Source organism: Elgaria multicarinata, chromosome 3 (genome assembly GCF_023053635.1).
Source record: "Elgaria multicarinata webbii isolate HBS135686 ecotype San Diego chromosome 3, rElgMul1.1.pri, whole genome shotgun sequence".
NCBI lineage: Eukaryota > Metazoa > Chordata > Lepidosauria > Squamata > Anguidae > Elgaria > Elgaria multicarinata.
In genome coordinates this window covers 140399426-140416223 of record NC_086173.1, presented here as the reverse complement: position 1 = coordinate 140416223, position 16798 = coordinate 140399426, and the positions used below count along the sequence as shown (strand labels likewise).

Below are 16798 nucleotides of genomic sequence, written 5' to 3'. Positions count from 1 at the left end.
GCTATATGCTGCTTCAAGGAGCAGAGTGACCATGTCTCTGAACGACCCGTTGCTGAAGCAAACTCTTTTCCTTTTTAAAAATTAGTAATTATTTTGACATGGTTTTTTATTCTTTTATCCTATCTGGATTGTTCACCGTGCCAGAATTTGTCTAGATGTGGAGCAGTATGCAAATGTTGTAAATCAATGAAATGAAATGAAATAAACCATGGGAGAAGCCTACAGCCTGCATGTTCTGCTGATGAGTTTCCGAAGAAGCAGCTGGTTAGCCACTAAAGGGAACTGGACTAAATAGGCTTTTGGTCTAATCCAGCAGAGCTACCCTCTTATGTTGCATTGCAGTTCTGCATTTTATTTATATTTAAGTCTTAAATACAACACACTGCTATTTCAGCACTTTTTCCTTCTCAGTCATTGGCAATTACTATTCTCAGTAAAAGATTAAACTTCTCTGGACATCTATACATGATGAAGTCCTAAAGTGACAGAGATTAGGGGATTTGTCCTAACCAACATTGAATTAGTGTACCTTGAGTGGATCACTCTTACAGGTTTCCTTTTAATAATGAAGCACGTTTAAACATCCAAAGTAATTATTTTTCCCCTCTCAAAAGTACAAGAAAGGATATATAAACACACTGAAGCAGGCCTATTCCAGGGTAAGCAGCTCCATCATGTCCCACTTATGACATAAAACTACATCCACTGCTAATCCCCTTGTAATTTGCTCAAATTAATTCATTGTCTATTTCCTGCCTAATCAACTCCTACTTAGTGCCAAGTGTTAAGTGCTGCAGTAAAACATCACCTTCACTCTGTAGCTCTACATTTACAACAGATAGCATGTGACTTTCCAAGACACGCAATTCACACTGTCAAAACTCTTCCAGTTGCAGAGACTGTAGAACTGCAGCAGGAACCAAGATATCTTGGTTGAGTTAGCAGCAAAGGTCAAGTTTTGTCTTTGGAGTCCCTTGTATAGATGCATACTTTGGCAGCCAGAGCCACCTTTAGCCATTCATGCAATAACAGAGAGAACAAGGCAAAATTATGATGAAAACTTAAATCATAATTGCTCTGAGAATTAATACACATATCATATACCCACACACACATTTTCTTTGTATGTTCGTTTGTTTTGCAAATATACGAGTCATTCCCACATCTTGTATTCATGGGAGATTCATATAGAAAAGTCCATCACATGGATCTCATCTGGAGACAAATCAATGAAATACAATGTTCTTTAAAAACTAAACTTGGATAAGTTTTGCTTCAGGCCACAAAAGGTTATGTAACTGACCTCCCTCTGCAACTCTTGTAATTCTAATTTTTGTGGGGAAATGTAAGCCCCACTCACATACAATTCTGTTTTGCATCCTTCACAATGCCCTGGATGTGGCATCAGTCCAGGGCATTGCTGGGGGAAAGGTGACCACCACAAGAAAACAATGGAGACAATTCAGAACAACAGGTCCCTTTTGAAGGGGTGAGTGGTCAAAATCTCAGAATTTTTCTAAGAATAAAGTGTTGCGATAAATGTGGGTGGGCTTCCCCCCCCCCCCATTCCTCTCGAATCACATCACAAAAGTATATATTTTAAAACATGCCACTGGGATGCTAACAGCGCAATCCTGCGCATGTCTACTCAGAAGTAAGTCATACTGAGTTCAATGAGGCATTCCGCAAGTGAGTGAGTATAGGATTTTACCCTAAAGCACTCTCTCTTACTAATGGAGGTAATCTTGCATGGTGTTATTTTCCAGGCAAGAAAGAACATTAGGACAATGCTACGGCTAGGTGCATCTTCCACTTCCAAATAGCCAAGAGAGGCACCAAGATAACACTGTAGCACCTTTCCTGTCTCAGGGAAATTATAGCACTCTCTGGCCCCATTCAGAAGACACCTTAAACCACGGCTTTAACCACAGTGGTTAAGTCAGAAAACCAGGCCTTGTTCAGAAGACACCTTAAACCATGGCTTTAACCATGGTGAATATTAGTCTTCTGAACAGGGCCTCCCTCGCTCTCGCTGAGTTGGAGTGCCCCAAGGCTGATCCCCACTTTCCAAATAATTTTGCCTGTCTCCGCCCATGCTTCTTCCACACCCATAGAAAAGAGGGGGGAGAACAGGAAGGGGGGAAAAGAAGACATGTAGCACTTTGCTGAAATGTCTACCCAGAATTGTAGACTGAGGTATAGTTCCTTCACAGACCTCTAGCTTTCCAACAAAGAATGAAGAGATGCCTAAGACTGGAATAGGCTTTGGTTCTGCTTCTTACACATCTCTTGCCACACAACCCTACTTTGCCCCCCCTTCTGTGGCCCTGCATCACTTGTGTGTGGTGAGCTGCTACACAGTGCTTTCAAGGGAAACTCTCCTGGCTTCTTCACTGATGTGCTTCAGGGTTAGAATTCTGCTCTTTCAGAGGGCTTTGGGGATAATGGATAAGCAACAGCTCTGTCCCATACGGTTCTTACACTGTACGCTACTGCAGATTTTTACGACAGTCATGTTTTGTGTTTTTTATACTGTTATTAAGGTTGAATTGGCTTGAATTTCAGAGGGCTAAAGGCAGGGTCCTGAAACTCTGCTCTCTTGCTACCCAATGTTTTCCATCCCTTGCTTCTGTGTGCCATTATTTATTCATTTGGCGGAGAACATTCTTACTAAGAAGCCACCAGAGGAAGAGTAGGAGGCGTTGCCTCCTTCTTCCACTTCCAACCTGGTTTAGCTTTGGGACAGAAGTCAGTCGAGTGGCAGCTTTCTATCTGTCACAGAAAGAGATTTGGAATGGGGAGGGGAGATGGAAGCAGTGGGAAGAATGAAGGCCACCATTGTAAGAGGAGCTGACCATTTAATTCCTGTTTGCACCACTCCACTGACGGAAAAGCTCCACCCAACATTTGCAGCCTACGAACAGGGCGGCATCCCGGGAAGGGGGCAGAATAATTTTGACAGGGCTCCAATTCAAATTGTGACATCAAATGATAATTCGGTCAAGAGGATACTGACTCATAGCGGAGACTGTCTCTTAGCAGGGCTTACATCCAAAAGCAACTGTTTACTTCTAAGAAGAATCCAGCCGTCTACCCTGAACGGAATTTCCTTTGCTGGTAAAATCTAGCTTTTGTACTACGGAGGAAGGAGCAGACATTCATCACAGCGGCGTGCAGTGCATCCACATGAGGATCAGCTCTAGGACTTCTCATGTAACCTTTGTTGCTAAACTAGGATTGAGGAAAGAAGCCTTCAGCAATCACAGCAGGTCTATTGAACATGTTTTGTTTTAGTTATGATGGAGTGGCCCCTTTTGCTATCCATCAATAGCAAACTTCCTTCAGCTGCCGAGTCCCACTCACACAGGTAGTTCTCTCTTGGAAGCTTCTTTGTACGCTTTCATTCTCCGAAGACACAAGGGGAGATAACAAAAGTAGTACCCTGAAGCAAAACTGCCTGGCTACAGTCAGAAAAATGGCCTCAGGTTACTGCAGCTCTTCTCTCTTTTCTCCCAGGAACAGCACGTCTTGCGTTTGCTCTTGTAGAAAAAGCCCGCTCTTCTCTGGAATACACGGGGCTGTTTGTTCACCATAGTAATTAGACATTAAACGCGTCTTAGAACTAATAGAACTGTGACTTTCTCCATATTTTGTGTGTGGCAGGCTGAAGAGAGTCTTTTCTCTCCTCGGGTATGTTTTGAGTGCAATATTTATGAGCATGACTACAAAAGAAAAGGCTTTTAACCCTCTACGGCAGCCTTTCTCAACCTGGGGCGCTCCAGATGTGTTGGACTGCATCTCCCAGAATGCCCCAGCCAGCAGAGCTGGCTGGGGCATTCTGGGAGTTGTAGTCCAACACAGCTGGAGCGCCTCAGGTTGAGAAAGGCTGCTCTACGGAAATCTGCACCGAGCGCTGCCAAGATTGTTGCTAATCCTCCCAGGTCTGCAATATTCCAAACTCTATGGTAGGGACAGGGAACCTGTGGCCTGTCAGAAGTTAAACTCCAGCACCCATCAGCCCCGGCCAGCATGGCCAACGTTGTACCACTCTCCAGCACTCTGCCGCTTCCTGTGCTTCTGGTAAGTCCCATGGCAAGATATGACATCATGATGTCCTCCTCCAGAATTGACAGGAAGTGTGGGAACCAGGCAGGGCTACCTGCAGAGCCCTTGAGAGCTGAGCAACTTGTGGCTCTCAGGTGCTCCACGGGCAGCTTCTCCAGCTGCCCACAGGTCTGTCCATACCTTGCCAGATCCATGGGCACCTGGGAAGGCTGCCTTCAGAGCACCTGGGAAACCTTGTTTAAGTTTAAGGGATGTCCTTTTGACTTTAAAAAAAAAAAAAAGTGCAATGGTCATGCGTTCCATGGACAGCTTCCCCCAGCTGTCTCCCTTCCCGGGATGACTATAGGAAGAAACCATGACATAATGTCTTCCCATGGGCATTCCAAAAAGCTGGAGGGGGGACCTGCGAAGTGCCAAGGAGTGGCACAAAGTTTGTTTGTTTTTTTAATTCAAAACAAGAGCACCCACGCCATCTTTATTAAGGTAAGTAGGAAATTCTGTTCCCCCGGAACAAAAAATAAAGAAATTCTTCCCCCCTGCATGTCAAACAGGCAGGATAAAAAAGACCATCTCCTTTTCAGATGGCAAAAAAACACCCCAAATTGGTGCGTGGGTTTCAGCATATTCCTACACCATGCTGTATAAAGTATCAAAGCCCTAAAGCAAGTGCTAATCCCCACTAGCCGGGCCCTGCAGGGATCTTGGACAGGTTTTGCCATCATACTTCTGCTGGGCAATTGGCTGCACATAACTCGGATGATACCTACCCTGTCCTTATAGATAAACCAGCTCACACGTAGGCTGGCACTTCTGTTGTTGATCAAGTTTCCCACTCCATCTCAATGTTACTGCATCAACAGAGCAGGCAATGCCCTTTCGTTAATTTAGCAGCTCATGTTTTCATCTGCCACTGTTTGCCGTCAATGTTTCTGGTCCATTTAACTTGCTATTTTTTATGGTCAATGCAATGAGAATACAAGGATTTTTAAGGGAAAGAAAGAGAGAGAGAGAGAGAGAAATACCTGTTTGAAAAGTAACTGTTGCTGACAAATATAATAGGTCTGATAAATCATTCTTGTGCCAGCACAAGACACGAGCAAAAAGCTACACAAAGCACTCAGTCCATGCAGGATCAGAGGACCCAGTAGGCAAGAACATGGCAGACATTTGAAGAGAGGCACTCATGCTAGAAGTAGTAGATGTAGATGTAACAACTTAAGAAGAGCCATGCTGGATCAGACTATGGGTCCATCTAGTCCAGCACTCTGTTCACACAGTGGCCAACCAGCTGTTGACCAGGAACCCACAAGCAGGACACGTGTGCAAGAGAATGCTCCCACCCATGTTCCCCAGCAACTGGTGTACATAGGCTTACTGCCTCTGATACTGGAGGTAGCACATAGCCATCAGAACTAGCAGCCACTGATAGCCTTCTCCTCCAGAAATTTATACAACCCCCTTTTAAAGCCATCCAAATTGGTGACCATGGCTACATCATGTGGTAGTGAATTCCATAGTCTTAACTATGCACTGTGTGAAGAAGTACTTCCTTTTATCTGTCCTGAATCTCCCACCAATCAGATTCATGGGATGACCTTGGGTTTTAGTAGTAGATGTAACAGATGTAGATACATGCTAGAAGTAGATGTACTGAATTGTAGTGGGACATCACTGTTGTGGGTAGATCTGAAGGGGGCTAAAATGGGAATTAACAGTTAGCAGACTTGTGAGAGCATGCCAAGCTGCTAAGCCCATTTCAGTTCCACACAACAGCATTTTTCAGACTCCTTGCAGCCCAAAGTCAACATTCTTTTCTCTTCTAACGAACATCTCAGTTGGTGCGGCTAATGGGGCCTCTGCAAAAACAAGACCTGTATGTGGAATTGAATACCAGCCCTCTTTTAGTCTGCACACCTACTTACACGAATCTACTATTATTATTATTATTATTATTTATTTATATAGCACCATCAATGTACATGGTGCTGTACAGAGTAAAACAGTAAATAGCAAGACCCTGCCACATAGGCTTACAATCTAATAAAATCATAGTAAAACAATAAGGAGGGGAAGAGAATGCAAACAGGTACAGGGTAGGGTAAGCAGGCACTGGGTAGGGAAAAACTAACAGTAGAAAGTAACAGTAGAAGTCTGCACAACATCAAGTTTTAAAAGCTACGCACTGCCTATGCCTGCCATCAACATGATGGATAAGACATGTTTACTGCATTGCTACACAGGCCACCTGTGTCACTAAATGTCATGGATTTCAACATGAATGAGCACCAACCCAACAGGCAAGGTTATTATTATTATTATTATTATTATTATTATTATTATTTATTTATTTATATAGCACCATCAATGTACATGGTGCTGGTTTCAGCAGGGTAATTTGCATTTCAGTTTCCACACTATGCATGAGCCAGTGGCTAATGCTAATCCATTACTTCCATAACCATCTGCATTTGTCATCATTACACTGACCATAATTACCCTTTCTTTTAAAGAAAGTGAACATATTGTTTCCTGGTAGTTCTCTGTCCCTTCCCCCGCTCCACCTCTCATTTCTGACTTTCAACAGATACTACACTTCTGGGGCTGGTCCCAGACTAAGGCCTAAGCTAGACCTAAGGTTTATCCCAGGATCATCCCGGGGTCAACCCTGTTCATGTAAATGACACACAGGATATCCCAGGAGCAGGCAGGAATGACCCCGGGACGATCCCGGGATAAACCTTAGGTCTAGCTAAGGCCTTAGTTAGCTGAACTTAGTCCCCATTGATATGAGTGGAACTTAAGTGAAGACTAACTTGACCCACTGAACTCAAAAGGATGTAAGTTCAACCAAAGCCCTATGGAGGCTAAACTGGGAGGGAAGGCAGGCACCCATCTCCACACAGCTGCCTGCTCTTAGAGACCTTCGCACAAAGATCTCAAAGAATGGACAGACATGCAGGTATCCAGCCTAGCTCATCTTATGTTCTTAGCAATCAAAAGTGAGGTAACACAGGGTCAGGGTTCTTAAAAAGATCAATAGTTTACTAAGGAGATGCTCCTACTAAAAACTGCAAAACAATTAAGAAAAATATTTTATAAGCTCACAATGGAAAAGTAAATTTGGACAAACAACCCATTGATTGACAAAGAGGTGAGGTCCAAAACTCTTAAAACTGTGAGCTCACCAACATAAATTGATCCACTAACCTTCAGTATGCCTCTCAGATTCAAAGGTATTTCATAATTTATGATATACTCTATTTCAAAAACAGTGATGGGAGAATCGCCCCAGCCCAGTAGCTATTTCTTGTTTGTTGTTTTTGTCAAGAAATTTTATTTATTTATTTATTACATTTTTACACCGCCCAATAGCTGAAGCTCGCTGAAAAAAAAGTTTAAAACAGCTATAAAAAGAATATATGTAGCACTATAAAAAGGTCACTAACATAAAGAAAATCACTTACCATTTTAGTCTATCATCAATATGCTTATGGAACAGCACAAGTAGGAGGAGCTTTTCTATCTAATGGAAGAATAAAAATACAAGCTATACAGCATAAATATGGTGTGTGTGTGTGTTAGTTGAAACTGGTTGGAATTCCTATTACTGTAACTGTTTCTAATTTTTGCCTCATTCTCAAATAAACAAAGCTTTGCCAAGTGAAAATAGACAAGGCAGATGGCATGGAGTCTATGCTTCCTAGCTACCTATTCATTTCTTATCATCTACCCAAACTAGAGTTTAGGTAGGATGGCTCTTCCCCTAAAACAGAACAGTAATTAATTCTCAGAGAGATGCACTAATTAGCACTTGGCCTTTGATGTCCAGTGGCTTTGGTCAAAGCAAGTCCCTTGGTGAAATCCATCCAATCAATGCACATCAGTCCACCCATCATTGCATGTTCATGTCTTAGTTCTCTATGGAATCCTACCCCAACCTGGTGCCCATCAGATGTTTTGGACATCAACTCCCTTCAGCCCCAGGCAGCACATCCAATGGACAGGAACCTGGGAGCTGTAGTCCAACACATCTGCGGGGCACAAGTATGGGGAAGGGTGTCTTGAATTGTAGACTTTAACTAGCAGTTCAACAAAGTTATTTCCTAATTCAAAACTGGTAGGTTTTTGTAATTAAATATTGGTGATGCGAAGCTTCACATCCTGTGAGACATAACTCCCCTCACAACATTTCTGTATTCTCCCCATTTCACAGAAAAGCCAAGAGCCTTCAAGCTCTATGCAAACGAACCCATTGCTTTGCATTCAAATGCTTTTAAAAGGTCGAACCGTCTCACTCTTACTCCACTGAACCATTTGACACACAAGAGTAGTTACTGATGTGAAATTTTCACCCCCATCATTAGTGTAGCAGCCAGGATGTTTAATACTGTGCCATCAAGCATCTCTTTCATTAAAAAAAAGGCTTTACAAAGCTAAAAGAAGGTAAACAAGCCTCCATGAAAAAACGGAATTCACCATGACAGAAACTGACTAAAGGGCAAAGTGGCAAACTGAGCTAGAGGGGCTATTTGCTTCCCACAATTTATTCTTTAATAACTTCTACTGTAATATTTCTGGGGCACATCAAAGGACAATAACAGGCCGACGCTGGTAATCCCTCTCACATATAAAAATTTTCATTACCGAGTGTTAAAGGCATCATTCTGTCTGAGAAATAGGAATTGATAGGGGGCTGCTTTTCTTTTCCCTATCCTGGGGAAACATCTAAGCCTTTTTTTTTCCTCATGGTGACGCTGAGTGCTCTTGCCAGAATTTGTACTGAAGGCTGCAGATGTGCAATATGATGAAAAATCTCTTTGATAAATGGGGGAAAGAGTGGGGTGGGGGAAGGTGGGGAAGTTCAGTAGATCACTTACTTACTTTCTTTTTTGCAGGCCCAGGAAGGAGCTGCTTTTCCATCCTAATTAACTTAAAATGCTTTTTTGTAAACACTTTCCTGTTTCTTACTTTCTTTTTCTCCTTTTCTTTTCACAAAGTTGTCAGGAGCATTTTTGGCAAAGAAGTCTTAAGATTTGAAATCCTTTCCCTGCACATCCTATACAAATAGAATGAAGCACTACAAGGGAATCAAGAAAGGCAATTCATCAGCATCCTTGAACCTCAATAACTTCTGAGACCATATAAACATTGGTTTTAATTAGACATAGAACCTGTTCAGACAACACCCTAAGCCATGGCTAGGCCCATAACCCTTTTGAAGCAAATGGTTAGTGATTGTGCTTAAACCATGGTTATGTAACCACCATGGTTAGGAATGGTTCACACAACACACTAAGCCATAATGCTTAGCCTAAAATGTTTTGCTCAAAACGAACAGGGTCATATTTTCCCAAACTAGTTCCACTGAGATTTTAATAAACACCAAAAGCCTTTGCTAGAAAGGAATGAATGCATTTTTTATTTCTGTTATCGATGAGTATATATTCCTGTGCTTGATACCAGTTTTGCTATGTATACACACTCCTGGCCACCTTTGCTAGTCAGAAGGTACCTTTTTACACCGAACAACATTTGATATCAATCATACATTTGCCACACAGAAGAGACCGAATAGATGGCTTTATGTTCTTATAGACAGCTTTACATAGGAATGAGAAAAATTAATGGAGGATACAAATATTAATGGCTACTAATCATGATGGCTTTGCACTGATTCAAGGTTGAGAGGCTGCATACCTCACAACACAATGGTTAGGGAAAGTGGGAGACGGCTCTTGCGTTCATGTCTTCCTTGGGGTCTTCCCATAGATATCTGGTTGGCTGCTGTAGAAAAAGAATACTGGACTAGATAGACCTTTGGTCTGATCCAGAATTATTATTATTATTATTATTATTATTATTATTATTATTTATTTATATAGCACCATCAGTGTACATGGTGCTGTACAGAGTAAAACAGTAAATAGCAAGACCCTGCCGCATAGGCTTACATTCTAATAAAATCATAATAAAACAATAAGGAGAGGAAGAGAATGCAAACAGGCACAGGGTAGGGTAAACAGGCACTGGGTAGGGTAAATCTAACAGTATAAAGTTAGAACAAAATCAATGACTCATATGCTCTTTTCTTTCTGAAAAGTCATGTCATTCCATGGTAAACGTGAACACAAATCGGAAACTATAGAAAATCATGTCACTGCAGCAAAACATCACCCACATACAGCACACAGCAGCCTCCATGCCTGGGAGCAGTGTAGACTGATGGCTCCATCAGTGTAGACTGATTTTGGTGGGGCTGTATAGCCAGTCCAGGTTTCAGTCACAACCAGACAGAACTATAGGAACTATACAAGGTTCTGAACCCTACCTGAAAATAGTTTCAGCACCTTGGAGAGATCCTTTAGAGTTCTGACTGAAATCTGGAGTGGATTCACAGCCCCACCAAAATCAAAGCCATCATCCTCCACTGTCTGCGAGAGTGAAGGAAGGGAGGTAGCCACACAGATATGGTGCTTCCAGGAACATTTCTTGGGGAAGTTGTCTACAGAGCTGCTATAATTTCTTTTAAGGATTGGTGAGAATTTTGTTTTTATGACAAATGTTCAAAAATGCACTGGTTTCTCCATATTCAAGGGCGGGAAGGGATTGGCTTAAAAAGAAGAAACTGAAATGGACAGATTTATCGATACAGGCTTACTTCTTAAACAACTGAGTTTGAATCTCTTTGTATTCAACCATGTTAGTGCTTCATTGTTGCTTCCCCCTTTTTTCTAGGCAGGTAACAGCTATATGGCAGGAAGAAACAACATCTCTGTACTGGGAATACATATACCTACTAAATTTGGCTGGTAGAGATGGTGAGAATTTTGTTTCTGTTGGTTTTTTTATGTTGGAGGACAGAGGTTGGTGGGTGTGCCATGTGGCCTTCCCTGTGCCCCACTCTCTGCCCCTGTGCCCCGCCCTCTGCCCCCTAAGTTAGCCAGATGTGGTGAAAGACACTGTCTCATTCCATACTGGAAACAGCTGTAACTATTGGATTTGGCTGGTGCAGACGTTTGAGAAATTAATTACTGTTAATTTTTTATCAGAAATGGCCAACAGTCTACATATTTGGGAGAGAAAACTTAAGATGTAAAAAATGCACTCAAAAAAAGTGAAACTGGTAGATTTGCCCAACCCTGCCCTAAATGTTCTAAATCTACATGGCCTAATTAAACTACGAAAGGCAAAGAAACATTGAGTTTAGGACAGTTTTGTATATGTCTTTAGCCCCATTCAGGCCTTCCAAATTAAAGTATAAGTAAACACACAAGGAGGGGAAGTGTGCTAGTTCCCCCCTTCCCGCTCCAGGATCATTCTTTTCACCATTTACATGTAGAGACCCTCCTCCATCCAAGGGGGATCTCCACATGAATGCTAGAAAATCAGCAGGAGGTATGCCTGGCACCAATGTTGTGCTCTTTTCAGCACTTTGCTAAAAAAATATCCCCCACCCCAAGAATCTTAAATTTGAATTCTTTTTCTTAAAAATAAATGCTGGTTGAAATAGATTTTATTATGCATCTCATTACTGTCTCAATTTTGATATTAGGTTGTTTTTTCGTGTACTGCATATTTTATCTGTATGCACTTTACCTTGAAGTCTGCTTTGAAATGAAGCTGTGTGTTATCAAATTTCAAAATAAACACATTTCACTTTTTTTAAAAAAAAAACAGAAAACAAAACATGTCCCAGGTTCTAGGCTAGCCTTTTGCCCCAATTTGGTATGCATTATGGATGGGGAAACATGCAATATTCAAACCCATTGGGGTTTTCCAAGTTACTCCTCAAAAGTCAGTTTGCCTTGTTCATATTCCACAGGGAGTTTCAGCTATTAGGCGGTATAAAAATGCAATAAATAAATGTAAACACACACCCCAATCCGGAAAAAATGTGCATTTTTAAAGTGCACATTTTCCCCCTCCCAATCAAAAAATGTGCATTTTCCTACTATAGGCTAAAGTATGAAAATGCAGATGGTGGGGGAAGAGAATGCAGACATGCACACTTCCAAAAATGCTTTTCGGAAGTACACATTTTTGAAAGTGTGCACTTTTGAATGTGAACACAAGTTTGGAACAATGCGAAAATTTCCCGAGAATTGCATTCCTGCTTGTGTTCATGTTTGATCTAGCAAACAGGACATGCTTGCCTGATTTGTGAATAGCAACAAAAATCGTGCACATCCCTAGTCTGCTTAGGAAGTATGATTTACACATGGTGGAGCAGAACATTCAAACATTTAATCCTCGCACCTCCGAACGTGGAATAGGTGCAGCCCATCAATGAATGGATCGCATAGGACTCTGTCCCCTTTACATTTCCGGCAGCAGCCACTCTGTACCACATTCGGAAGTACACAAGGATGCTAATGACAAGGAAGGATCAGCCTTAGAAGCAGGGCCATCAGCAAGTCTGCAGCGGTACATCTTTGTGGTGGAAAAGCATGCTGAGCAGTCTGGCTGTCTCACCTAAAAACGTTGGGCTGCTGCTGCTGCTCTATGCCAAAAGATGCTCTTTTCGCCCCTATACACATACACCCCCACTCTGTCCATTACAAATAATTTTTGTTTTTTAAAAAAAGGAACAGCATAATCTTTCATGAATAAAACTATTCTTCCCACCCTAGTGAGAGGATGCTACTAGAGAAATAAACAAACATCTCCCCTTGCAGCTGGTCTTTGTAAGGTCACGGCCTCCAGATTTGTGTTCCTTCTGTCTACCTTTGATGTAATCATCAATAATACCTCACTATTTCCTGCCTGTCAACCAGTGTGCTGCCTGTCAAAACTATTGTTAGCTTCCTGTGTGGTTCAGTGTCAAAGGCCTTGCTGCTGCTCAGACATATTATGTGCACTGCGCCTGCCTTCTCCGCCCACCCGGTGACTATATTGGAAAAGGCTTTCAGGTTTCTTTGACGTGATCTGTATTTTGTAAATCCGTGTTGACTGTAACTCAATAAGCCCCTCTACTACATATTTCTACAGATCGATTCTCTCATTACGGTTTCTAGCATTTTGGCTCCGATACTTAGCAGGATCCAAGACTGAGAAAAAAATTCATACCATCCTTCCTGCTCTGTTGAATGGGTGCTATAATCTTATTAACTTCTAAAATTTCAGAGTGCCACTATCGCTGCCTCAGGATTATACATTGATGGTGCTATATAAATAAATAATAATAATTATTATTATCATTCTTAAAATGTAGGAAGTCCAAGATAGCATCATTGCACCCATGTCCTGCTGTTGCCCCTGTGTCCTGCTAATGGGTCATAAGAACATAAGAAAATAAGACGTGCCATGCTGGATCAGACCAAGGATCCATCTAGTCCACCACTCTGTTCACACAGTGGCCAACCAGCCATTGGCCAGGGATGAACAAGCAGGACATGGTGCAATAGCACCCTCCCACCCATGTTCCCCAGCAACTGGTGCACACAGGCCTATTGCCTTGAATACTGCAGATAGCACACAACCATCAGGGCTAGTAGCCATTGATAGCCTTTGCCTCCAGGAATTTATCCAACCCCCTTTTGAAGCCATCCAGATTGGTGGCCATCTCTACATCTTGTAGTGTCCCCGGTCATTGGCTGGTTGGCCACTGTGTAGACAGAATGCTGGACTAGATCGACCCTTGGTCTGGTCCAGCAGGGCTCTTCCTATGTTCAGATGTCAAAGGAAGGCTCCTGTACCTTTAAAAGTTGTGTAGAAGAGAAAGTTTTGGTGGGCACAGGTTGGCATGTATTGCTGAGAAAAGCTAAACTACTCTCTTCTGTACGACTATTACATGTACAGGAAAGAGACCCACCTCCCTTAATACCTGGGTAGCCTAGCTCCAGGACCCTGGCCAAGGTGGATATCCTGCTGCAGTCTACCCATTTAGCTAGTGTGAAAAATGTTCTCCCACAATGTGACACAAAGCAGAAGAAGTCCTGAGACTTTTCAGGGAAAGCAAAGTCCGCTGTATTTTAGGAGAAGTTCCTCTACATATAAGCCTACTTTTCTTTCTTTTCAAGTCAGCAATGGGCCCCCACTGAAATTCTACACAATTCAGAATGTAAAATTAGGGGAGGAAGATAAGCACAGTCTTTTCCATACCCCTACGGCATTTCCAAGTCCTTAAATTTCTGAAGCTAGAAAGCTTAGGTCACTGTGTTTTTGGTGATTATTTATTGATTTATTACATTTATACCGCATCTTTCTTCCATTGTTGGAACTCAAGTGGCTACATGTGGTTCCCAGGTAGTCTCCACACTGACCAGACCTAGCCCTGCTTATTATTATTATTATTATTATTATTATTATTATTATTATTTATTTATTTATTTATTTATATAGCACCATCAATGTACATGGTGCTGTACAGAGTAAAACAGTAAATAGCAAGACCCTGCCGCATAGGCTTACAATCTAATAAGCTTCAGCAAGGTGGCTGCGTCATCTGTCTTCAGACCATGCCTTGGGACTATGCTATTTTATAACACTGTAATCCTAAATATACATGTGTACTCCAAAAGAAAGTCCCATTGAGTTCAAAGGGGCTTACTCCCAGATAAGTGGGTATAGAGTTGCAACTTCAAGGCTTCAGTTCTATACACAGATTTACTTCTGAGGGCCTTATTTCTGAGAAGACATGAATAGGAATGTACTGAAAGTCTCCTAAAAACGATGTTAGCTGCTTTATTCCAACTATTCTTAATTAATTGCATTGTTTTTATGATCACCTTTATTTTTGTTTTAGCAACAGCTATCAAGTTTCAGTGTTGATTTATTTTTATTCCTTGAACTGCTTACAGCTTTTATAGACAGGCACAACAGATTTTTCTTTTAAAGTAACTTAACTGCAAGGGAATAGTTGGCTGCTGAACCCCTCTTATATTTGGGGTGGGTGGGGTACACCACCACCTGACCCAAATCACAGTCCATTGTGTGATAATTTATCAAAGCTAGTAATACAAATTAATCTCTTAAAAAAATTCTCCTTAGAATGATAAAAAAAGATATTGCAAGGTAAAAAAGACATCGATTCCAGGATCCTGCCTATTAAAAATCTAACAAAGTTAACAGAATGGTGGGGAGACCACGTAAGTTCTTTTCTGACTTCCTGGATTTGTTTCCTTATTCTCATTCAAGCCCCATAATGAGTACATTAAATTCATCTCCTCCCTTTTCCCAACAATAAGAGGGAGTTTGCTTAACATGACTTCTGGCTTTGCTGCCTGGGTAATTAATGGAAGCAAATGTTATTAAGCCCTCTGTCCTGCGACAGGTTGGAGCCAGCTTCCTATTTTCATTTTTCAATGGATAGATTATTGGACAAAACCCAAAAATAATAATGAATGGCAGAGCTCATACATTCTCTCTTTAAAAAGCAGCATCCTAGATGTCTTGTGATCATGGTGATCACTTTAAGAAGAATAAAATAAATAAATTTAAAAAACTTTGCAGCACAAAATATACTTATGTAAGGAGAACAAATCTAACCAGAATCTGTCGAGGACAGCACTGAAGGACGGACTCAAACCCTCTCTGGAAGCTGAGGCAACATCTAAAGCTTCTGCTCCATTCCTGGGGCCCAGTGCATTTGCTCAGTTCAACTTTTTGCTCTACCTCTCGTTCATAATGCCTGGTTCTCTTACTGCTCCTTCCTGAACTTACATCAACTTCTCCTTCCTATTTAATGCATCCAGCTAAGAGACCCGATTTGTCCTTCCTGCTCTTGTTTATCCCTGCTGTCCTTAGTCCTGCAAGCCATTTCCCCATATTTATTAGCCTCACTAGGCCTGTTGTTGGATTCCTTTGGAGTCCGTCGGAGAAGAGCCTTTAGTTTGGTGACCCCTTTTCTTTGGAATTCCACGCCCCTGATTGTCAAGCACGTGCCAACACTGAAAATAGTGCCTTCTGAAAATAGCTCTTTTCCAGGAAGCATTCCTTAACAGACCAGCCATGATTTTTATGGGTATTCTGTTTGAAAATGAACAATTGCAATATGCTGTTTTAATCTTTCTCCTATTTTATTTTTTATGTTCACCGCTCCAGAATCTATTTAGATATGCAACAGTATAAAAATATTGTCAATAAATAAATAAATAAATAAATAAATGCTCAACATTTACCGGATTCTGACTTTAGCCTGCCTCCTGCTCCACAGTCCTCAGATGCTTCAGATGACTTAGTTCACTTCACATGGCACAGCCTTGCTATTCTAGTCCCTTAAAAACTGCAGCATCTCCTGCCCACAACAGCTAGCCTCCATTACTCCGAGGTGACTGATGCACACACTTCCCAGCACTGTTAAATACACAACTGGAGAGAGCCTTTGATATGTCAACTCTACCAGCAGTAGATAGAACAATCTCCTTTTTTAATTAGCACCTTTCTATCCATATCTCCTCACTCCAAAAGGTGATAAGCGTGTCTACATGCTGGGATCTGGTTCCCTATTCCTTTGACACCTCCTTCGACCATCTGAGGGTGCTGTGCACCCTATATGGTGTGAGCATGGAAATTCTCTTCTAAGAGAAGTATGAGAGTAAGGTTCGTAACATTTGTTTTATTTTTAAAGTACTTTTCAGATTTTTTTTCTTTGTCCCTTACTTTTAGCAAGGCAGAAGCATGCCCCACTGGCCTACTTCACAAAGCAGTTGTGGCGTGGCTTCCCTTCACTCCTCTTTGCTGAAAGGGACACATATAGGGACAAAGCATGAGACAATGGCCCTGTTCATACAAC

At 41.7% G+C, this 16798-nt stretch overlaps 1 protein-coding gene across 1 annotated transcript in view; it reads right to left on the bottom strand.

Moving 5' to 3' along the window:
- FHIT (fragile histidine triad diadenosine triphosphatase) overlaps positions 1–16798 on the bottom strand; it is an 866513-nt gene that overhangs the window by 832572 nt on the left and 17143 nt on the right. The gene's annotated exons all lie outside the window — the stretch shown is intronic.